The following is a 26065-nucleotide window of genomic DNA, read 5'->3' on the forward strand; positions in this document are numbered from 1 at the left end:
CTAATGTTTTAAGCAGTGAAGAAATTCTATATCCCCCTGCAAAAAGAGTAAAAGCAAACCTAACATCACTGGGTATTTAAAGCATGTTGTGTGTTGAACTAAGTATGGAAGAACAGGCAATATTAAATAATTTTGAGATTCTAGTTAGATTTGTTTCTCTTTTAGACAGCCAGATAAGCCCGCATACTACAGCCTTTTGTGGACAGATGCTTTCATTAGAAGAAGTTGGGAGTGGCAGAAATCCATTAAAGACAATGAGGCAAAAGTCTTTTAGACTCCTGTTTACCTGCAGGATATACTCATGACCTTTCACCTTCAGGTTCAACTTTTGCTTAGTAAGGTTTAGACAGGAGTTAGTGTGCACGTATCTCCAGACAAGGGGACAGTCGAGTCCCGGCATGTGACTGTGAAACTTTGGGAAAGGGGGCCATTTAAATGCAGTACATGTCAGTGCCACATAAAACAAGCACATTTTCATGAAATACAGTTTTTCTGTGAGACTTCACAGCTGGCAGATATACAAAAACTCTTTTTGTGAACATTTGGTCTCACTTCATGATAGCAGTTAGGAAAATGGTTCAGGTTTTACGTGAGTGCATGAAAGTGCATTCACACATTCAGAGGAGTAAAATTGTATATGTGTGCTGTATTTATCCAGACAAGTCTGTTTATGTACAACGTGAGTATAAGTTGTATGACTGACATGCACAATGTTTGGGTTTTTATAGAGTAGTAGATGTAATATTACTTTACGGCACCAGCGGCTGAATCAAAGTCAGATTTAATTCTGACTTGATCTTGTCACAGAGATTTAAATCAAAAGGAGAGCGGGTTTGTAATGGAAAGTAATTCACTCCTTTTAGATTTGGCAGCATCTGATGTGCCATATGCTGAGAGAAAGAGCTCAGTATTCTACCGTTAGGTTGGGACAGAGACAAGAACAGAGAAAAAACAAAAAAAAACATGACCAGTAAACTTCTGTTTTCTTGCTTCAAACATCATTCCCAGATGAACCATTGTGCCTCTTCTTTCCTTCATTCTATCTTGTGCTGTCTGTCTTAACACTTTCTTTCTGTCTCCATCCCACACCCACATGAAAGAAAATCTCTTCAGTTTAGCATTAGGCTACAGGAACTGAGGGACAGGTGGGGGTTGGTCATGAGAGGAAACAAAAACATTTGTGGAAGATTTAGGACGAAGGTTACTGGAGTGGCTGCATGACTGACAGTCACAGCTTAATGCTAAAATGTCTGTGAAGAAGCTTCTCGGATGATAAGTGAAACATCTTCAAGCAACTTAAAGAAGTCCAGACGCTTTTCTTTCCAAGCTCCTTAGACTTAGCTTAGGTTGTTTGGAGTTGAGTGTATTAGGGTGACAATAAGTATTTTGTGTCTCCAGCAGAATTCTAGCATTTATGTGAGGAGATGAGTGGAAAGGGTAGCAAAGAAAAAACACAGCTTAATATTTTTCCCTCCCTTTTTTATTCTTCCGTCCAATTTGCACCAATGCCAAAATCAGTAGGCCCCTGGCAAATGGCAAAGAGGGAATTCCAGGTCTAGTGTGCGTGAGTCAGTACCAGCATTTTCCAAATTCACTCTGCCTGTGTCTCTTTAAATAGCCTAAGGAAATGTCCAAATGACCTAATTATGACTTTCCTAAGTAGCCTGTGTTAATGCATGACATGGTATTCAAAAATATCCAATGACAAAACAGCAGGATCTTGATGGTGATAAAGTTTGCTTCCCTTCTGTTTGGTTTTATTAGACGTATGTTAGGACCATAAGCTGGATTGTGTTTGTGTCTATGTTTCTTTGTGTTGTGTCTCAGATGTCAAGGATTTCCTTGGTCACGGCAGTTCTTCAAAGGCTTACTGAAGTTAAACGATCTGCCAGAGACATGACTGGACCAATTCATCACCCCTTACTCTATGTCACAATAGTGCAAACTGGAAACTCTGTTTCAGTAATGGATTTTACATCACTAAAATGCAGTCAAACTACTACTGAACTGTGGCAGCCTCTCTCTCTCACACACACACACACACACACACACACACACACACACACACACACACACACACACACACACACACACACACACACACACACACACACACACACACACACACACACACACACAAAAAAGTTCTCTTGCCCGAACAAACATCATTAAAAAATTTTTTTCTATTTTGGAGACTCAACACTTTGGTCCACTTCAGCAGTTCAGCTGCACCTAAAGTAGCACTTGGAAACAATAACAACGAATCCTATTTAAACAATAGCCTCGTTCATAGCAACAGAAGCTCAGTTTCAGCTGTCATTTAGTGAAATTTTAGCAGGATTCTAACTTTATCCTTTTACTGCTTGTGCCTCAGCACTGCTTGTTTAGTGCTGAGAGACAAGGTGGTATACATCCTGCTCAAAACCACTTTATAGTAATGGTTTGGAAAAGCCAAGACAATTAAGGCAAAATGAAGGAGAACGTGACACACTTGTTGGAGTGCCCCACATTCCATTCTAATTAGCTTGTCAATGTGCCACCTTTGTGAGTGAGACCTTTTTTATATGTTGCTGATAAAACTATCTATAAACAAATGGATTGGGGTGGGGGGGAGGGATCTGGGGGGCATGTGCAGGATCTGAAATAAGAAGTAGCATAGTTCTCAAATTCACAATTGGAGCAGTTGTTCTTTCTTGGAAATCAGAAAAGTCACAAAAAGGCTGGAGAAGAGATATGTGGAGGACGAAGGGATCTCAAGTAGAGAGGACTGTAAACTGCACTCAGAATCTAATTCAGAGCCGTTAAAATAATAAAGTCCCTTATCTGCAACAAACAGTTCGACCACAATATGCTGTGGAAATGTTAAGCTGCAGTGCACCTGTAGCTTACTCTTTCTTTCCTGACTTTAGTATCAGCACTGGCTACTTTACCCTTCCTTGCCTGTCAAAAGAAGATTTCATGGATAACAGTTTGGACTGTTGTCCAGCCGTGTCAGATTTTGGCAGAGACTTCAGCAGTGCTAAACCACAGCTGGTAAACAGCTTTTCCTATCTGATCAATGACTTAAATAGCGGAAGTCTGCACTGTTTCGGCATCATTCCCAATTTTGTTCCTTGTCTCTCTGTCCTCTTTCCTAGCGTTTCCTCTTATCTTTTGCACTTTCTCTGTCCAGTGGTTCTGTGTGGCATGTGTCTTGCTGCGGGTGCAGCAGGAGGACTACCTGATGCGTCGCTGTGTAGAATAGGACCAAGGGGTCTGCTGTTGAAAAGGAGCTCTGTGCTGCATCTGCAGATCGACTTACACGACCACTTCCTGCTTCCGACCAACTCCTCACAGGGAATCCTGTGTGCCAAGGCCGAAAAAAGCTCAAACAGAGGGGTTCAGTCCACCCAGGGGCTGAGCACAGGACCCTATTCATCCTCTCCCCAAGACTCCTCCTCTCTCTCCCCAACCAACCTTAGGATAGCTTTATTTTAAAATTCACAAATATTGCCCTCTCAGAGGCATTGAGATAAACCAACTGCTCATTCCCTTTTTTCACTGGGGCTTGACAGACAAGCTGTGCCAGTGCTGCCCCGAGACTGGTGAGGTGAAACACGCTGGTGTTAAGCCTTTGTATGGTGTCTGTCTCTCTGACATGTATCCACTTACGTCAGAAGGTAAAGTAAGCAGCACGGGTTCATTGACAAAATGATGTATTTGAACATAGAAAAAAGGTTATATAATGGTTTAATGGTTAATGAGCCTTATAATTGAGTCACTGCAAGGGAATCCCGGCAGTCACAGTTAAAGGTGGAGGGTAAAATAAACAAATACATAAATAAATAAATCTCTGTCTGAGGCTAGGGGGAGCAAATCAGTTTGGTTACTGGAGTCGTGCTGCTATTCCAGGAATGCGTACTTTGTCCCATCTAGACCTGGCAGCAGTGGAGAGAACAGGAACTTGGGAATAGTAGTCTTCACCTGAGTTGGAATATTTACACAACCCTATGAGGGCCAATAAGGTAAGGCTATTTAAGATTCTTGGGGAAATGGCAAAGTGGGCAAGTAACTCTTAGGACAAACAAACCCAGCATTAATGTTTTTGGTTTCCCCCCTGCATATTGCTGAGACACAGTCTGTTTTCTCTAATGTCCTTGTCGTTTTTACCTTGGGTCGTTGGACACTGCCGTGTGTTTATACTTTACACACATTAAAACAGCACCCGATACGTCCATTCCTACCAGGGGGACAGAAAAACATTTAACTTGCCGGCTTCCTGGGCTTCCCCCTCGGATGTCAGCCTCAGATGAGGGTGAGAAGAATGACGTTCTGTACAGCCACTGCAAGAAGCCATTCATACATCCACAACTCCACCACAGAGAGTGTGCAGCACTGACCCATGCTGGCTGGAACAGAACCAGCACTGATCCAGTCCCTGCTGTCTCTACACCACACAACATCAGTATTGATCTTTCTGTGCTGGATGCCACAGTGATCCTAAGGCTATATGCCCACTGATTCAGCAGGATCACTGCAGGGTCTCTGCAGAGATCCTGCACAACATCACCACTGACTCGAAGATTGTGCTCAATTGCTCAACATCTTCACAGATGAGATAGTACGCTTAGAGCCTATTAAAAACATTGGTATTTCTGGCTGAGCTCTCACTGAAGCATAGGAGTGTATGATGAAGAAATAAACCAGTTTTTACACGATTAATCTCCTGCTGATCAACAAACTTAATCAACTGAAACCACACTAAATGTTTTTGTATACTCCCCAATGCGTTTCCAGTGCTGAAAAGGAGGCCAAAGCACCTGGCAGCACTCACTTTGTTCCCATCAAATGTGCTCGGGCTCACTGGAGACCAGTGCAGGAGGCTGAGATAGAGAAAGCAGCTTCTGTGCATCAACCATACCCCACCTGTCTGCCATACCTGTGTGGAACGCTGGCGGCCGAGCAAGCCAAAGAGCAAACCAGAGAATATTCTGTGTACCTAAGAATATTTTTCTCAGCCCATGTCTTAGCAATTAATAGAGGGCTTACATAAAATCGTTGTTATATGTTCTCAGGTTTTAATATAGGTGAGTACAGTGAGTGTGACTTATTCCAAATCTGACAGATTATGGGGCCTCAAATGGCTAAAAGTGAAAGTGAGACTTACAATACCCTTGGGTAGCATGGAGAATATACTTACTCTTGTACACAATGCCACTATCAAAATTTCTAAAAGGGGATTATTCATGATGAAAACATTTTATTTCCAGACACACAGCTTAAGGGAAGGTTCACTCTAAACAGAAGTACACAAATGTCATCCTCTGGCCAGTAGTGCTATTTTATCTGGGCTTTGGACATAATGAATAATATTGAATTAATTCATCTACAAAAATTGCTGTGGGTAATTTTTCTTCTACCAGAAGCAAGCCGCAGTAGTCGTGCCCGCTATCTCATGAATTATACTTTGCCTCTCCTTCCTATTTTTACAGCTGCTGCACAACTAGATCTGCTTGAATGCTTAACTCTTTGGTCACAAAGAACTATAAGAAACCCAGAGTATTCAAGACTAAGGTTCTCACAGTCACCCAAACACCAACAATCCCCTCTTGACCTTCAGCCATATGTGAGCATTCACATCCTGAGTTATGTGTGAACATAATGCTCCGTGCATTTCAAAAAAACATTTTTATCAGTGAACGAGTAATGATTTACAGCCTATGTTTTTCTACTTTGATTTAGCCAATTTACTTCAAAACGCAAGAGTTGAAACCACAATCCCATATCAGACTGTCACCAAATCAACACTTGGAAAACATTAAGTAAACACTGAACAATCGTGGACAAACGCCTGCGCCGGTGCTAAGAATGGTCTCCAAAATCTGAAATGAGCTCACTTAAGGAAGTAACATACCTTAAAGTGAGAGATGACGTTTGTTTTAACTCAGAACTGGTGTTTATTTCTTTTGCTGTTTATATGGTTGACTGCATACTACAACAGCATTTCACATTTCTGACATCTTATAAACTTACAATAAATAACTCAAGTGAAATGACTACTGTGAGCATTACAGCACAGTTTGCCAACTTCTTTTTGTCTTCGCTTCCAGAATGATGCACATCAGATGAATACCTTTCTGGTTGCACAAGCTGAGGTAAGGATAGCACGCTCTAATTTATGTGTCAAACTCCGTATCCATGAAAAGTGCTAGTGCTGCACCCAGGAGCTGCTCTGATGAATATAACATTTGGCCAGGCTGCTGGGATCGGAAGCCCTGTCACAGTCCATTAAAAGGCTGAGACAGGGACAAGCTACAACCTGTAACCCTGCGCTGGTGACCTCTCAGCTTAGCATTATGGTCTCATTGCAGCCCCACTAGAAAAACTGTCGGTCTGGGCTGTGGTCTGTCTTTTGCCCTTTTGACCTCACTTCAATTTGTCATGCCAACATCGCGTGCCCAACCATTTGTTTTGGCACAGTCTTCATCTCTTGGGTAGCAGGAAAGCCATTAATCTAGGGCTACTGGGTCTTTAGGGGCCATGTGAGGACCTTTCGCCACTACAACACACCCAGATTTTGGTCAAAGATTTAGTCAAAAATAGGAGCAATAATTTATCAAGTGTAAATATTAAAATATCTACAAATGCTAAATAAATAAGAGTTGTTCAAATGTAAACTGTGATTACAGAAGATGACTTTGATCCTGCTTTCTTATTATCCACTTACTGAGGATAGAGAGTTACATTAGAATTATCTGCTTAACTGTGATTCACAACCATCTCAAACATAACATAAATACAAGGAAGCCCCTTTCATGTCCTTTTTTTATCTACTGCAAAATGCGTACCTTAACTTCTTTTTTGTTTTTACAGAAAGACACTTTCAGAGTTCATGTACTGAAAACTATGTGGAGGAGTACCATTTGCAACACTTCCAGGAAAGAATAACAAATGAAGATAGTCTCATGTGATTGGTGATTTTTCATCTCTTATCCACCTTGCTATCGCGCATGCAGACCGAGGACAGGAAAATTAAAATGAAATATAGGCTCGTAAAGTTTTGAGAGGATTTGAAATGTTAAAAGCTTCTACTGACCTCAAAAAACAAATACGCAAATCACTGCTGTTATGTTTTGAAGGATAGGGAAAACTAGCAGAAGACAGAAAATGCGTCTGAGGATATGCTCTTATCTAACATTAGAATACCTTTCTTTCTATGGCAAGGTAGTCTGCTTCAAACCAGCAGAGAGAGCAAATAGCAGGTCAGGCAGTCCACACATCGTCAGGTCTTAGGCTCTTGGCTGCAATCTTGGAGGAATTTATGAATGGTGTTTAGCTGGTTTGGTCAGGGGCTCAGATATTTCTGCCAGACTGCTGCAGCTCCAGCAGACTAGAATAACCTCAGTGTTGCAATCTCTCCACAGACGCCCAGCTGATGTTCCATTGTTAAAAAAGGAAAAAGTAATGGTAGCAGGGAGGTTAGTTCCCCCTGAATTAAATGGGAAAATGACATCACAGTGGTAAAAAAGGCACCACTGATAAGGTATGTAGCTTTAGTATTTTTGTGTGATCTTGTCTGAAAGTAAAGCGTCCATATGTTGTTTATCAGCTACGATGTGTAATTGTAGCATATCAGTTGTGTACTTGGCAGGCAACAGTCTGCTCTTTATGTCATCTGAGAGTATCTGAATAATATTTCTGCTAACCACAGTGTGAGTGTGATTATAAAATGAAAGGGAACTGAGGTCAGAGAAGAGATGACGAGATGCTTTTATCTGCCGCTGTTTAAGGTGGAATGTTAGAGGTGAGCAAGTTGAGAGCCAGCTCTGTAGTGCAGGTCAGAAAGAAGGAGCCTCTGAGTATAGCAGAGTCGCAATTTGAAGAATCCACCAAGTAGACTTTTCTCCACATTCTTTGAGTCTCTTTTCCACCTTTCAGAGATTGTTTTAGTTTCCGAGAGAAGCTCAGCATGTCCTTGAGACAGTGTCTTGCATTTTTAGAACTTCTGTCCCTCTTTGTTCATTTCTTCTAATACGTTGTTGGTACAAATTACCAAATCCCACTGAAAACAAATACTGTCCTGTTCCATTCATTTTCCTGGAAGTCAGGGGAAAAAGAACAGTAACAGATGGGGATGACACATCAGGCTGGGTGGCTGGCCACACTGGTATAGTAGAAAGTTGTGAGTCAGACTGAAAACTAGGGAAGCATTTGAAGAATGGGTGACTATCTGGAATGTGCGATTCAGCGCATGTGCAGTGAACCCCTTAGAGAAGTGCCATGCCATTGGGCCAAGGAAAAGTTTTTCTGTTATTTCACATTTCCAAGCATTAGGTGCTTTTACTGCTGCACCAACAGTCAAAAAAACCTTGGGGCCACATACTGTTGGTGTGTAACTGCTTTACACTCAGTCTGGCTAGCTGACTGGCGTGGTGAGAAGGAACAGTTGACAAGGTAGAAATCTGATGATCCACTTAGCAGTCTTTAAAGCTTCATGAACCTTTTCTCACTCTCTCGAGGATCCATCTGTCCTAAATCTTTCCCAGCACTCTTCCTTCTTTGCATATTTTTGCTGTTACCTTGCCTCTGCCCTCCTACTTTTGCTCCATTTTCCATTTTAACCCCTCCCTCTTTTCTCATCCCTTTTACTAGCTTCTTTTTTGTTTGGTCCTCTGTAGCACTTGACTCTTTCCCTTCGGAGACAGACACTTTAACAAGCCTGCCCCAGTGGGCAGTAGACAGAGAGGGGAGGTTATTTTTAGATTGCAAACAGATTAAAAGGGGAACGTTTTTCTTCATCCTTGTAAAGAGTCCTCTTCTCTCTCTTTCAGTCTGTAAAGGAGTTTAGCATCTCTGTGGGGGATCTCATGTTACCTCCCCCACACAAACTCTTATTTTCCCAGACCCATGTAACCCCCCCCCCCCACCACCACCACCACCACCACCATCACACTCATCCTCTCCAAACACTGACATCATTCGTCAGACTGAACTCTTTCCTCTGCTCTCTGTGGGGGCTGTTCTGAACAGTCTGTACAGCATAAAATGGGTGAGTCTCAGCTCCTGACACAAATCAAGCAATGGCAGGAAAGAAAATCTGTCAAAAAACACACATCTGATACATCATTGCATCCTTAGAGCAGTTGTCCTCACATGACCTTTTTTCAGCGAGACTACCACATTAGACACACACACATCTACACCCTGTTAAAAGGGTGCTAAAAGAATAAATCACACAACTGCATTAGGAATAATTAGGCCAGTGGAGTTTGGGAGGTGACGGGCGAGCTTACTTCAGCGTTTTCCTGTCTTGGACCGAGACCAGAGTCTGACTTTTTCCTCCTGTCGCAAACACATACACACACATATCAACCGTGTGGATCACCTCATCTCTGGCCTGAGCTGGTGAAGTAAAAGGGGGAGACACGGCCTTCTGGGTTTTACTGCTCCTACACTCACTGACCCATACCGAGGTCTAAAGTCGGATACAGCTCCTGTAACTTTCCTGAAAGTGGCCTCATTCCTTTGAAAATATTCTGTTTTTAGAAGTGCAGCCTTTCCCTCACCCTTAATTTGAAGAAGTGAGTTCTTAAGGAGCGGGTGATATTGCGTGTTAGTCGGCCTGGCAGGGACCAAGCAGGAAATCTTTCATTAAAATTCACTCAAGGTCCATCATGACTTGAAGCTCTGTGTTAGATATTGAATAATAACTAACAGAGAGCAGTTCTGTTGAAGGGTTTATAATCCTCTGGATCACAGCTTGACCAATAAATCCTGGGAACTCAGTTATAAATCAACAGCCTAGATAAACAGAGATTAAAAGTTTCTAACTGAACGCTGTGTTTGGAGCTCTTTTTGTGTACGTGCTTTCTCCACCTGAAACTTTCTGAACGTTTCTGATATTCTCACAACAGAGCTTAAAAAAGAGCAAAGGGTGTTATCTACCTGATGTAAAGGAAGATTGGAAATGAGGAGGGAAAGTAATAAAGACGAACCAAAAGAGAAAATGATCACAGAGCGTTGAGCTACATCAAAGTACTTCAAATGGCTTTTTCTCAAGCATCGTGAGCTGAACTATGAGCACATTTGGGCTAATTGTCAATCACACGTAAAAATATTTATGCGGAATATCTACTCCTATCCAAACCATGCGGTTCAACTAAGCAAAGCAGCTCCCCAATGGAAATAGATGTTGGCTTTTCTTAAACACTACCACCCCCACTTCTTCTTATCCTTCTTTTCATCTCTTTCATTCTCTAGTAAAGTCACGGAAAACAAAATGTCAGCAATAAAAGTGAATTTCTTCTGTGAAATAGAATAGCTAAGGCCAAGCGTGTAATTTCATAAGCAGAAGGCACGTGAGTGCCTCTGGGAATATAAGATCCCTGTGGCAGAGCAGGCTCAGACTCAGTCTTTGCTGTAGTTAGAGGGAAACCTGATAGTAATACCTCTGCTCTGCTCGCCTATGAGTCTGTCATTCAAATTGTAGGAGGGGCTTAGACAACAGTGGCACTGTAGCATCTGACAGAGCCATGAGGATTTAGAAGAGGTGGACTGAGGTGGTTTTCCCAACAACATCTGTAACTTTCTCTGGAGGACCAGAGACTGTAGGTCTTAGTTTGTGTCTAGAACCAGGACACATAGAGTGGCAGGGGTGGAAGAAGCCAGAGAGAGATTAGTTCAAAAGTAGGAACATTGAAGAAGATAGTAGTAGTGCTGTAAGACAGTACAGGGGATACCTTAGCCCCTCTCCAAGGTGCAGATACAGACAGATCCTTAGATGTGTTTAAGCTCTGGAAATAAAAGCAACGCTCATTCTAACATCACTGAGATTTAAGCTGAGAGGCATAAGGTATGTAAGGTAAAGAAGAAAGCTGATGATCTGCTCCACATCTTACATATGATATCAACAAAGCCTCCCTGTAACTACTGACACAACAAACTCAAACCTGACATTGCAATCTCACCATTAAGTCTGTTAATACATTTTCCTCCACAGGACACTTTGTGTGTCTGTTGCATTTACTCATAATCCCACCGTGTCTTACAGGAAGCAGTTATTCCCACTCGCTAAATCTGGATAAAGATGGAAGCTTTTGAAAGTTATTCCTCAAAACCCCATGGAGCAAAATGTGACTTTGTAGTAAGAAATGATGTACATCACAGTTTTTGTTTCAGCCAAGAGGGCTTAGAGGACTTACACAGACCAAAATCATACCTATCTCTGGTATCAATGGTCATTTTAGGCCTCGCTGGATGCCTCGGAGCTGATAGCATCTCACAGACTGACAGTCTCATGTCTGACATCAGATACAGAGTAAAATAAGTTGGCAGATGTAGCCACACTTTTTGAGTTCCCTGCTGCCTTTCAGATGTGCCTTTCAGATGTGCATCGGTAGCCACACATGGTTCACATAACAAACCCCTTTTTTTCTCCTCGGCAGTTTAAGGCTGCATGCGAACACGGAAATGAGATATACACTATGGTGCTGAGGCTGAAGAGTCAGGCATCAACTTTCTAATGCAGAGTTATAACCCACAGATAGGCATGACATACCACAAAAGGGCATTTGAACAAAAACATGTGTAGGTGTACGTATACATGGCTGCATATATACAACACAGACGGAAGAAGATAAACAAATCCAAACAAATGGATATGTACATACACACGGGCTGAGTCAATGAGCGGTGATGATGAAGATTTTGTCCCTACTTCCAAACGGGTACAGAGCAAAAGATGCTACATGAAATAAAACCGCTGTGAAAGGATGCAAAGCTGCTTTCATGGACTGGACTTTTCCCACTGGATAATTTCCTGTTTCAAAGATCAGTGAAACATTTATTTATGAAATAACACTGTCCGCAGGCGAAGAGTAATCCAGTTACATCAATGAACTAATTTGTTCTCTTTAGATGTCCAACTTTTTCAAATGTAAAAAGGACTGTGGGAATCTGGGATAGAAACACAAGTAAATAAAAAAAAGAAGGATGAAAATGAAACTATGTTTCAACCAGTCTGACACTCCCATCAAATGACAATGTTTAACTCTAATTTATACTGAAGTTTGTTATTACTCCACCCTGTCACCTTATCCATCAGTACCTCCCATTTGTCCCACCCAAACACCTGCTTTAGCCCTCTAAAATGTGAGTTTATCATCCTTGAAAAGTGAGCATGTGTGAACAAATTACATCTTTTCCCCACATTATCACGGTATACACTGAGATTCATTATCTGTGTTTCCTGCAATGTGCAGCACACTAGGATAGACTAATATGTGAAAGAAAATGGGACAAATGTGAGTCAAGGGCAGCAATAAAGACTGTCTCTGACTAAGATGAAGAAGACTTTTTTTCCAGCACTAACAGAATTTCCTCGCAGCCTTAGCCTTCTTTTTAATCTTTGTGTTAGTAGCAGATTAATAAGTTGAATGAGTTCACAAACGGGCACACAGATTCTTGTGTATCTATTGCACAAGAAGATATTGCATTCATTCATTTTTTTGGAAACTTTCCCTAACTCTCACCATAATCACTACTTGCCTTACTCTAACTCTAACTTGAAACTAAACCTAAGTTTAACCAAACCGTAAACCCAGTCCTTCATTCTGTTCTGATTTATGTTATGGACTCTTGCAAGTGGTGGGTAAACAGATTTATGTCCTGATAACATGAGTAATTCCACGCACCCCCACACAAACACCCCCCCCCCCCTCCCTAAAACAGACGGTGAATGTTTGGCTGTGCCAGCTGTCTGAGCTTGACGCTGGGTGTGGGGTGTATATAATTGTCTGACAGGCTGTATGGTGTGTATACACATAGTCATAAACAGAATCTGGAGCGGAAGCACTGATCATTTAGATGCTTGACCTCATGACCCCAGGGTTGAACTGTTATCCATTCATTATGTTTAATATCTGGCCTCTGTGTTTGGAGGAAACACTGGGCGCAGCACTGGACCGCAGCCAGGCAGACTGTTTGTGTGTGTGTGAGTGTGTGTGAGCGTGTGACTTTGTGAGTGTGCTTTTGGAAAGGATGCATGAGCTGAAGAGTTTTCCTGATTTCATCTTTATTGTTTATGTTCTCATATGTAAGTAAATATAAATGATCCAAAGGTCTGTTTGCGTGTCTGTGCATGAAAGTGTGTAAACATGTCTATATCCAGGCCTTTGATGCTGACCACAGTGGCAATGCACTGTAGTGAACTTTAAGCCGAAAGGGAGCGAGACCCACAGAGAAACACATTTCGGTGTCAAAAACATCTGCATTTATATATAACTACTCTGAAAATACAACTGTTGAATTATATGTACGCTGCAAAAGTGGGAAAACTCACTTTCCGTTGCCAGCATCTTTCTCTTTAAACAATCTGGGAATAAAACACAATGCACAAATGGGCAATAATGCATTTAAAAACATTCAGCAGGCTGTGTCACCTTCTAACCTAACCTTTTAAATATTTGTGCCTGAGTGTGTGAATACAACACTTAAGCATTGTCAGGATGTGGGCATCCCAAACTGATGCAAATTCAAAGAGAGCCTGTGTGATGACAATATTATCTCACTGCTACTTTCCCTTTTTCTGGAAGTATGTGTGTGAGCATTACTAAATTGCCTAATAGCACTTCACCTCAGTCATTTCAGATTTCAACTCCTGTAAGGCCACTGTGAACTCCTTAAGCAAATACCACAGAGAAAGGAGAAAGGACAGAGAGGGATGAACATCTAGCAAAGATGCCCGTTTGAACCGGAAATATTTAGCAGGGTTAGAACTTTTGGCTCTTTGAAGCAGAAACACTAGAGAGGACCTGGCAAATATATATGTGTTTGAAGGCCAAATAGTGCTGAAGGCAGAGCTCCCATGGGGAATCTGACAGTAAAGCGGCTTTCCACTATGCTCACAGTTTAAATAAGAGACACAATAAGCTCAGTCATCGAGGAAAAGATGCCCTTATCCTAACCCCCATATAGCTGGAACACTGTGAGATATTTCATATTTAATGTGGTACAGAATACCCTATACACACACACACACACACACACACACACACACACACACACACACACACGCACACATACACACACACACACACTGAGAGACAGACAGGATTCATTATCCCATTCTTTAATGGCATGAGGTGCCAGGTTCATTGACTGACAGAGCTAATTAGAGAGGCATGAAAGTTTAAGCAGCATGTGACTCCCCTGACCCATAAAAACCTGTCATGTTTGTTGGTTCAATTGAGGGCATCATCCTTTCATCTCATCCAACTATAGTATCAGGTTTCTCTCAGTTATACCATAAACAGCCTGAGCCTAATCTTTAAATAAGACCCTGTATTGTTTCTTTGTAGGAGTGGCAGGTTATTTTAAAGAACTGTGAAACTGAGAAAACTTCAGTAAAACTCATAGGCCATGAGGTAAAAGTTAAACTTCCTGATTTTTGTGCAAAATCCTGCCTCCTCTATAAGCCTTTTTAAAATCACATATCTGTCAACAGTTAAAATGAATGTGGTCATCTGTCCATGACACAGATTGCTGTGCCACGGATGACAGTCATCAGTAGTCCAAGAAAGAAGCTTTGAAGTGAAACCACAGCGTTCCACCCAGTTCTCATGGCTTTCCCTTTAAATAGAGCATGACATCAGACTGTGAGCAGGTCTACCGGCCCCAGCCCAAAACAAATGTGTCCAAACAATGCCACATCTGGAGCGAAACGTAGAAGTAAGCAGAGACCAGCAGGAATGTAGCGGAGAGGGGTTGAAAAGGGAAAGTGATCCTGAAGTTATCAAGCTGCAGGCCAAGGTAACTATAGCATAATTTACAAATGATGCATCTGCCCTTCACTCACAAAGGAATGATGCAGCAGGTTCAAATGTCAGGGTTAAAAAAATGGGATAAAGACATATTTCAGCACACTGAAAGTAAACATAAACCTGCCAATCCATACGTAACTCGCTGTCTGACCTCTAAGTTCTGGCAAGCGTTAGAGAAAAAACATCTTATTTGATTTGATCACCTTTGACTTTTCTGTGCAGATACAAGAGGAGCTCTGCAGAAAGTCTTCTCAGGAAGCTAGGTCTTGTTGTCAGTGTCAGAAGCAATCAGAGCTGCTGGGTCTGCCTTCACGCAGCAGAAGAGCAGAGGTGCAAGGCAAAAATTCAGGCCAATTTTCTGCCTGTTGGATAGAGTGTCTAATAAACACATGATGGCTGATCCAGAGGTTATTTGTCAGCAGACCCACAGTACACCACCTACAGTCTGACACAGAAATTTGGACTTACAGTCAAGAATGCATAAAATGCGCACCGTAACACACGGACACATGCACACTTTAGAACACATTGCATATCTATATATTAACTTGGATTTGCGTAGGAGGTTAAGGAGACCTTCAGAATGAAGGTGTGATCTGATAAATACAGACATACAATAAGATGGAAAATATGGCGGATGTGCAGTAGTTGAATAAGAGGACAGAGAAATCAAAGAATAAGAGGAGTAGAAGTAGGTAGGAGAAAGAGACAAAATGATAGAACCTGAGGGACTCGCTGCTCCCCAAAGTCATGTGTTTTACATCTGCACTGCAATTTATAAAGCATCTGCCTCCAAATCCTATTTACAGGCCTGATTCTAGGCATGGACAGACTAGTTCGCCAGTAAGAGCGCCACCAGCTGGAGAAGGCACCTGACAGTGGGTCGCATAAATGAGCTAATTACTAAATGAAGTACTTCATTATAAAGACTCTTTAAAGGAAAGCCAGTAATGCCTGACTGAAAAGTTTGAGAGTTACAGTGAAAGCAAGCAAGCTGAGGAAAGGATATGAGGTGAATGAGGTCAAGAAGTTCAATTCTAAGAGTGTCCTGATAATATTCATGTCACTTACTGCACAACTTACACAATGGAATAAATAAACTGAGAGCGGTACAAAGGATGCTGGAAAAGGAACAATAAAAGTAAAAATTACTGCACAATATTTTTGTAATATGAAGTCTGCTGTTTATAGTGCCAGTGTCTTAAATCACACTGGTCTCTATTGATGTTAGCGATCAGCCGACAAACACATAACAATTTTTAATCATGAGGCCATCTCTTCAATTATATATTCAAATTTAGCTGAAAATTATATGGGCCAATAAATTTAAAAATACTCTCATCTAACTTTGAGGTTTTTTGAGTTTTAATGACTGGGAGCACCATGAGAAGTCTGTGATGAAAGCAATAATTTATCATGAATTCAAAGCTCTTTCCTTTAAGGTATTACCAAGCGCATCATTTCTCTTATGTTTTCGCCAACTGTAGATGGTTTCTGCTCACACTCAGGAGGCAACAGTGTCCAGTAAAAGATGGAGGGAGGGAATTCAAAATATAACAGTATGGTAATTCCAGTTATGGTTGGAAATTATTATGGGTGTAGTCAGTAATAATTAAAGAAATACTCGTTTACTAAGACTGTGTTTCTTTGATCATTCACCAGTGAGAATAAGATAAAGGTAAATGGAATATTTAAGCAAGTAGAAACTAGTCAACATCTAAAAATGAGTGCTGAGAAAAATCTGGATTTTGTCCTTGACAACAGTAAATAACGCACAGATTATGGTCACAAAATAAACTCATTATGTCCTCAAAATACATTATTTACAAAGAATTCCAATCAAATCTACACCCTTCAAGGTTGTCTCCTTGTGCAGTCATACACTGCTTCCAGTCATCCTGCTGATACTGTTCTGACCACTTTGTGTTTGTTTGGGATTCATGCTGAATCTCCACTGTGTCAAGACCTGACAAACTCGCCCCAACGCAAATTTGGTAAAAAGAAAAGATAGGAGATAAGCAAAGATTGTGGTGGTAGTTCCAAAAAACTTTGCGATTTTTACCAGCATTTTCACATGTGCTAAATGTTCCCTTACTCTGTAGGACGTTAGTGCATAAATCAAGTCTGGCAGATTGACACTGTGTTCATCTGCGGTGCACAACCCTGACAATCTCAAAATAAAAAAAGAGAGAAAGAAACACAAACAAAAAACGATAACCATGCTCTTGTTCACATTCCTCACATGATGTGCTTTCTGAAGAACTGGACTCCACGAAGTCAAGAGTGTTGTTTGGTCTTAAGGGTCATAGTGTGAGGTTCAGCTTTCATCACCAGTGATAATCCTCAACATGAGGGTCAGTTCAGTTTAACACAGACTTAGATTTTTCATGTCTGGAGAAGTTTTGGAGAACTTATTTTTTCCCCAATACCTTTCCACCATAATCCATAATCACTGACTACATTAACTTCTGTGCGGATGACACTCTGCCCCTTTTGAAGGTACAGTGTTTCTCCAACAACAAGCCCTGGATCAACCCTGAAATGAAGGCTCTCCCCCAGCCCCATCATCTCTGCTGCAAACACCCTATCTTCAACCAGTGCCAGCTTTTCTTCCCATGACTTCTTAGCCCTCAGCCATCATCCACCACCTCTGCTTCAAAAGACTCCATCCCACGCCCCCCTTCCTCCAACACCATCCTGTCCCTTTCAACACTTCAGGTGAGGAACGAGCTGCGAGAGATCAAGATGCAAAAGGCTGAAGGTCCAAGTGGAATCAGCTCCAAGCTCCTGAGGTGCCGCGCTGACCAACTGTTTGGCATCATGTTCAACATGAGCCTGAAGCTGGGGAAAGTACCACAGCTGTGAAAGACATCCTATATGGTACCAGTACCAAAGACCACGCATCCGGAGGACCTCAGCAGCCACAGGCTGGTAGCACTGATCTCACGTCTGATTAAGACCCTCAAGAGACTGGTCCTCAAACATATTTGCCTCCTCCTTCAGTCTTCATTGGATCTGGTGTAGTTTGCTTACCAGCCTAGAATCGGGGTGGATGATGCCACCATCTACGTCCTGCACCGAACTCTGACCCAGCTGGAGAAGCCTGGAAGCACTGTAAGGATCTCCAGTGCTTTGAATACCATCCAGCCTGGACTTCTGAGGTAGAAGCTGGAGCTGTCCCAGTGGTTAGTGGACTACCTCACTGATAGCTCTGGTATAGCTGGCCTCATAACAGGTGAGGATGACTCAGAATACAGACTGTGTGGACTGGTGCCAGCGTGACCATCTTCTGATCAATGTGGGAAACCAAGGAGCTGGTGTAGGATTTCCGCAGGTGCAGACCCACCACACCGACACCAGTGAACATCCAGGGAACTGACATTAAGAGAGCAGACTCTTATAAGTACACGGATGTTCACCTGAAGAATAAATGGAGTCACAACACTGATGCTCTTTACAGGAAGGGTCAGAGCAGACTGCTGAGGAGATCTTTTGGAGGGGGGGGCTTCTGAAGACCTTTTTTCACTCTGTGGTGATGTCAGCCATCTTCTATGATGTTGTCTGTTGGAACAGTAGCTTATCTACAGCTGAGAGAAAGCGTTTAGAGAAGCTCATCATGAAGGCCAGCGCTGCTTTCGGATGCCCTCTCGACCCAGTGCAGGTGGAAGGAAACAGAAGAACTTTGGCAAAAATAACACCACTGTTATTTGCACAGTTTTTCCATTTTCTGTTTTTAATAATCTTTTACATTTTTAATAACTTAATAACTGCACATTATTTTTTTTATTATGCTGTAAATTGTTTTTTTTTTATCTCCATGCTCCATCTGCCTGTCACTTTGCTGCGGGAACACTTGAATTTCCCCAGTTACTGACAATACGGGATATTTCTATTCTATATTTCTATTCTAATCCCACGGAGGAAGGACAGAGCAGACATGAGCACTGAAGTCACCGTTCACCTTTCACTACCAAATTATAATGAAAGTCTTCTCAGTCCTGCCAGCACTGAGCCAGAGAAGTCAGAAAGTCATGATGACATCACTCAACATAAAAATTAATGGAATATTGGAATATTCTCCACTGTATTACGTACCTGCTGAGCTGATAATAAACCAACCTTTAAACCATTGTCATGCCCCTTAGACACGTCAGTGAGGATAAATTGAAAAAAAGTGCACTTATCACAAATAATATGTGTGTGCCACCTCTGGAGTAGTAAATCAGTATTAAGTCCTGGGGTTATATTTTTTTTTTTTTTACACATTCTCCAGTGAAGGCTGCCTGCATGTGTTTTCATCAGAGGATTCTTGTGGACGATTCTTACAACAAATACTTTTTGTTATCCTCTTGCAGTTGCAAATGTTGATCTTTTATGTTTCCTTATGTCAGCAGTGATGCATGAGTGTGGCGGTAATCTCTTTGGGAGTCTAGAGTTACATTAACAGGCAGTACGAAAAGCAGGAGGTGGTGATGGTGTCAGGGGTTACGGTGACCTGACAAACACATGAACCACCCAGTGAGGAAGTCAACAAGAGATGCTTTCCACAGCAGCGCCGCGCACCCTAGCAACAGCAGTTGCTGGCAAACATGTGTCTGACAAATGTGCCATCTGAATCAATGACAGGGCCTCAATCATCACAATATGGGGCTGCTTCACAAGTATCTCACACAAACACAGTGAAGGGAGTGGGGGAGTGGAAGGGAAGAAGAGAAATAAGATGGAGAGAATGCAGGAGGCAAGGCAGATATTGATAGTGTGTGTTGGAGTGCTTTACAAGTCAAACTTGCAGAACTGTGCAGTTCTATTGTGTTCTATTGTTGTCCTTGGGGCTAAAGTGCTAGCAAACTGCCTCAACATGGGCGTCTTATGTCATTTTTTGCCACTAAAATCTCACTTTATCCAAACTATCCTTTCTGAAGCCAAACTGGAAGTTCACTCACGCTGTACTGTTTTTTCCTCTTCTGGCTCTCTTTAGAAGAATTTTTATATAATTTGATGCCCTCTGCTGATTCATCCTTATTTGCTGCTTGATCGGCATTGTGTAACACCACCAATGTTTTCAATCAGTTCTTTTCATTCTCCACACTATTATTTAATAAATCTGTTTGCCCCAGCCTTCTGTCTGTACTCCTCGTGCTCTTTTTTTGTATTTTCTCTCTCTTTCTCACCAGCTCTGGAAAGTACATTCGCACAGTTCAACAGTGACACAAGGACCGTCTCCTCATGGCAGACCATGCTTGTGTTTTTTCAATTAAGCTAGGCTCCTGTACACCATTCATTTGGGAAACCATAATTCTCATGGCCTAGCAAAAACTAATGGAAAGTCACTTAGCTTTTTTTTTTTTTTCTGGGAGAGGTATCGGAAAGACCCGTTCCCTGGAAGCTCGTCAGATGAGATGGAGAATAAAAACAGTAGGAATACTGTCTATGAAAATACAGGAGGTGTTGATAGGAGGTGAAGGCCTCGCAGAGGGGTTTCAGGGTGCAAGAACTCATGGGGTGAATGGGATCAGGAAGGAGGTGTGTGAAAGAATACAGATGGATGGATTTCCAAGGGAATGCAGATGAAAGTAAGAGAGTTGCAGGCCGGATCTGAAATGCCCAGCGGGGAGGAGGACAGATCCACTGAAATCACTTCAAAGCCTGGTGTCACTGGGCTGCAGATGAGTGCCTGCTGTCCTTTTTATTTACAGAGATGGGCCCCACTAGCCTTTTGCATTCAACAGCAATGAACAGTGCAAATAAATAAATATCCACATGTGGCCAAACACTCAGGTGCAGTAACACCACACCATTTAGCAGCTCATTTAAAATGACTTTATGGCTCTATATTACATTAACACTAGCCCAGAAGGGCAGTAAAAAGAGTGATATTAAGTTCATCTGACAAACAAAGCAATTTTTAAAAAACCAAAACATTCTTACAGAATAGTCACTTTCACCTTACTTTTCCAAAGTTTTTTTTTTTCTAATAATGCCTGCCACTTCATCCTGTTTCCTTCATGTGTGCCTCAGCCACAGTCTTTGCATGGCTACAACCCATTTGTCACCATTAACATAAACCTTTCACTGCTGACGCTGACTGCATTCATTTGTGCAAAGTCACAAACACACACATGCTGCATATTCAGAGGTGCAATCTCACATGAGCCAAAACACAGCTACCCATAACTGGTCATACTGTATGGGCAAACACGTGCACACACGTACACATGCATGATGAAAGTGGGAGTGACTTAACCTGGACAGGCCCCCTTACACCCCCACCTCCCAGCCCCCACCACAACAATCAACAGAGACTGACGGACAGTAAAGCAGAGCACATAGCAAGGCACGGTCAGGAGCAGCACATAAAGAAGGAAGTCTTACCTCAAGAGTAGCGCTGTGGAGCCGATGCAAGGAAAAGCTTCATGTTTGTAGCGGTCTCTTTCAGTCTTGGTATCTTTGTATCTCTCAGCTGTGGCAGACGGGAACTGAGACAGGCACAGGCAGCGCAGAGCGGAGCAGCGCTCAGCACACTTTAGAGGCAGAGAAGGCTGTGGAGCTGCGCAGACCCCGGGCCCGTTCGCTCCCACTCTGCCTTCTGAGGATGAAAAGAGAAGACTTCATTACCAGCTGAGACCACGCCTCTACCCCTCCAGCCTCTCTCCTCCCAAGCCCATTCTCTCCCTCCCCTCTGCCTTCACTACCTCCCTGCTTCCCTTCCACACTCCCAGCCAGTAGCACAGGCCCTGTCTCAGCCAAGAGAGGGGGAGCAGGCTGCCAAAGAAAACCTCCAGTCCCACCGCCTGCTAGTGCCGTGCAGTGCACGGACAGAGAAAAAGAGCAATGAGGAAGAAGATGGAGAAACAGAGATGTCATACAGCAAATCATTTGAATACACAGAGAGTTATTTGCTTAGTTTGGACCTTATGAATGAAATATAATGTCGCAAAATCAGTTCAACTTCTGCCAGTGAAACCTCAAAATGCAATAGGGAGAAATAAAGTGTGAGAGTTTGCCAGTGACTGCGTTAAATGTCTAGGAAATTAAAATAAAGAAAGAAAAGAAGGAAGACCAAAAGTAAATTTAGACCAAGTATTGGGTGTAGGACAGAAGGGCTTCGCTTTAGAAATAGTGGAAAGAGACAGGGGAAGGACATAGACAGGCAGGCAGACGGAAAGAAAAACACAGACACAGAGAGAGACATAAAATAGGTGATCAGTTTGACAGTTTCAGGGAGTGAAGGAAAAAGACCAAACACATACTTAACCAGGGGGTGTTGGAAGTTTTAATTAAGACTTACTATAAGATCACATCAAACGACTGCTGCTCAGGAAGGACTATGACTGTGTGTGTGTGTGTGTTAAGTTCTGGGGGTGGGCACAATGACTGTCTGTGTGTTTATAACTCTTTGCAAACTGCTTCCATATTCATCACCAAGAATAAGGATGACGTTTTTTGTCCACCTTCAGAATGTCTTTTCCCCTTTTTTCATCCTCTTTGCCTTTTTTTCTCATGCCAAAGTGAACTCTCTCCCCATGAGACAGGGAAAATCAGACCTAAAAGCACTAGCTGTTTACTGTCCGTAATTATGAGGGGCTGGGTACAGTCAGCCCAGGCAAGCTCTACGCCCTGCCCCCAGTGCCACCACACACAAACCTTGCTCTGCCAAGTCTGCCAGTTTAAACTGGGCAGTGGCAGAAAAAGGGGGCTGTAAAGTGAAAGAAAAGTACACTAAAACAAATTAAGGTTAAAATTAAGGTTCAAGTCAACTGGTAATAGAGACTTCAGAAACAAAAAAACACATTATACTTTAAATCACTTCTAGTTAGGTTTCTGTGGAAGTTCAGCTGCTGCATGCCAACTTCAAGATCATAGCATGAAAGTTAAACATTGATGCTAAAATTTTTTTTTTTTTTTAAAAAGACATCATCACAGGACATCTCTACATCCACCACTACTGGCAAATCTGTTGGCCTCAGTTTGATTTACCTTTGCAGAAAAAGAAGGCATTAAGTTTAAATAAGAGGACAGCGCTCTAAGATACAGTGCTAGCTCCTTGAACAGGAACAGGAAGAGGGATAAGCAAAAGAGCAGCTGGGACAAATATGAATACCGCAACAACAACAACAAAAAAGACAGCCAGAGATCTTGGAGCAGAGCAGAAGGACCAAAATGTCAGCATAATGTAAGAGTAAAGGAGAACTTTTTGGCAGCACATGATGAGGTAAGCAGGCATTATACAGATCTCTGGCAATCTCCCATGCTAACATTAACACCTACACAGACCCTCTCAGTGGCATAATGGTGTCAAATTTACACAGGTCCACAAAACAGTACTTAAAGTTATGGGCTGCCTTCATTGTAGGCTGTGAAAACTCAGACACGAGACTGGGGATTGAGACAGCTGAAAATGGTTTGGTAGAGCAATGACAGAGAAAGAAGAGACAAAGTCATTTCTGTGTACTTCATTGCTAAGAAACACTAATCCTCCAAAACCAGTGACATGGACAGCCTTTCTGTGGTGTTTTATGTCTTTAATCGGAGGCTTTGGTGATAAAGAAAAGACTAATCCAACATCTGAAAGCTGCTGTTTGTTTACTGTCTGCAATATAATCAGGTATGGTCATTACCCTAAAGATGGTAAATTGATAAAAATAGCACAAAGTGGTCATGCGATAAGGAAAATTAGATATGTCACGACAGGCTGCCATCAGACTTTGCAGCCAACAGAAAACAAAAAAAGCAAAAACCCATACAATAAAATGAAAGATATAGAGAAATATAAATAGAAAGAAAGAGGGAGAAAGTTTAAAAAAAAGAGAGATATGATTGATCTAAAATTGGTATTTAGGAACGTGAATACACTCAACATCCTACCTAGCCACTAGGGGCTCTACAGAGCTGTGGTGTAAATACAGTACAGTGCAGTGCGGCAAAGTTTAGCAGTAACAACAACTCTCACATTCTTCCCTCTTTTTTGTTTCAAAGAGGACAAACCTCTGTGCCCTTTGTTTTCATGACTGGTACAGCAAATTGTAAATCCCATCTCACCGATTTAAATCACTTATTAATCTAGTACAGGTCAGACATGGCCTACAACTCATTAGACTAAAAATAAACAACATAATTTCTGTTGCTTTTTACCCAATTTAAGAAGAGAGGATTGTGTAAATTAAATGAATGATAATGTTCACCTGACAGTTTATCAGGTATACTTTGCTGGACTCTCTTTTGCTTTTGGAACTGTCTCATTTCTTCAGAGATTTTGGTCTACATTAACATGATAGCATCACGTAGCTGCTGCACATTTGTCAGCTGCACATCCATGATGTGAATCTTGCGTTCCACTACATCCCAAAGGTGCTCTCTTGGATTGAGTGAGTGTGGAAACTCTGTGAGTACAGTGAACTCACTGAGATGATTTGAGCTTTGTGACATGGTGCATTATCCTGCTGGAAGCAGCCATCAGAAGATGGAAACAGTAAGGACATGGTCGCCAACGATGTTAAGTTAGACTCTGGAGTTAAAATGATTCTCAATTGGTACTAAGGAGCCCAAAAAGTGCAAAGAAAATATCCACCACACTATTGAAACGGTCAAATTGCAATGCTACCAGCGAAATTTTAAAATCAAGACTCGTCAGATCAGACAATGATAAGCCTGATCTGAAGGCTATTGTTACATCAGTTTACTGTTCCCAGCTGACAGGAGTGGCACTTGGTGTTGTCTTCTGCTGCTGTAGTCCATCTATAGCATGTATTAAGAGACTTGTAATTGTATTAAGAGCTGCTCTTTTGCATACAATGATTCTAACAAGTAATTATTTGAGTTGTTGTTGTTCCATCCTGTTCCTCATAGAAGTCTTGGCATCATGGGCGTAACTTTGTACTGAACATTGGGGGGGTCAAGATCTCTGTCTAAATAAATAAATATGTTGTAAATTCCCAGATGATTAAACATGCAACTATTTTGCTGGTAATAACTGAAATGAGTAAAGAAAATCAACAGCCTATTTATGCAAGATATAATTCATAATTTTATTGGGGGGGAGGGTGGTTATATTGGCTGGGTCTGATTATTGGGGGGGTCATAACCCCCCTGGAAATTACGCCCCTGCTTGGCATTGTCCACTGACATCAGTTAGGCATTTTTGGAGATGTTTGTGCAGGAAAATCCCAGTAGATCAGCAATTCCTGAAATGTTCAGATCAGCCAATCTGGTACCAACAGCCATGCCAAATTGAACGTCACTTCAATGAGAACCGCTTTGTAAGATGAATGTATATAAAAGAGTGGAGCCTGCTCAAACCTAGCCCTGTAGTCTGTGCATATCAGACCACCAGCTGCCCACACGGGGAATTCAATTTAAACTCTCCACACAAATCCTCTTCCTGCCAACCGTCTGGGGTCTCTAAATGGTCCTTCTTTCTGTGTGTCACTAAAAAAAACCCCAGAGAAAACAATGCTGATGCTTATTAGAGTTTTTTAACAGTGACCACAAAAGATTCTAGCTTTCCTGACTGGAGCAACACCTGGGTCAAAAAACTAATAAAACTTTTGACCGTTTAGCAGTAATTCTGCATGCACAGATTTATTGACTGACTGTAATAAAGTTACTAAAAATAGTTCCCTAAAACTAAACATAGATTGGGGGAAAATGTGTAAATTCACCTCCCCAAATATACAGTGTAGCTTTTCTTTTCAGCCTTTTAGAGGATAGAGTGGTTTAACCATGGCAAGATTAATGTTGAATGAGATCTTGCTCCCTGGCTGTGTGTCACTGTTTTGGTGTACTCAATTAACATGTGGTAACTTGACATCGAAGTACCTTAACAGCTAAAGAAGAGATGAACCCTTGAGTGCTTTGTATACTGTAAAAGCTAAGACAGCGTCACTGGACTCCAGCATCTCAGTGAAGTAATAGCAAGAACACTGCTTTGGTTCCAAGTTTTTAAATTATTTCTGCAACCCGATTTTGCCACAGTTGCAGTAAGGTTTTAAAGTAACTGGTCATGTTGGTGACACACCCAGAGGCCCAATGAAAGGCCTCCCCATCACCACCACCAACAACGCTCCTGTAACTGTCAATTAAGGGCACTGAGTGTAGGCGCTGACTACATGTGGTGAGTATATTCCATGAGTCACTGACTGTTAGACACCTGAAATGTCCTATAAAATCAATTACATTAAAACTTAACAACCAGGAAAGAAAATATTTTACAAACCCAAGACTAGTTCAATGAGTGCTTTGTAAGTTTATGTCCTGAGGCAAGAATGGGC

General features: G+C 41.9%; 1 protein-coding gene across 6 annotated transcripts in view; it reads right to left on the reverse strand.

The window, feature by feature from the left end:
- znf469 (zinc finger protein 469) overlaps window positions 1-26065 on the reverse strand; it is a 212887-nt gene that overhangs the window by 19059 nt on the left and 167763 nt on the right. For all 6 annotated transcript variants that reach the window (XM_082540330.1, XM_082540329.1, XM_082540327.1 and 3 more), the window contains one exon: window positions 21171-21384. The gene's annotated coding sequence lies outside the window, so the exon portion shown is untranslated. The remainder of the gene's footprint in view (window positions 1-21170; window positions 21385-26065) is intronic.

This window comes from Aulonocara stuartgranti (genome assembly GCF_965226115.1).
Source record: "Aulonocara stuartgranti genome assembly, chromosome: 7".
Taxonomy (NCBI): domain Eukaryota; kingdom Metazoa; phylum Chordata; class Actinopteri; order Cichliformes; family Cichlidae; genus Aulonocara; species Aulonocara stuartgranti.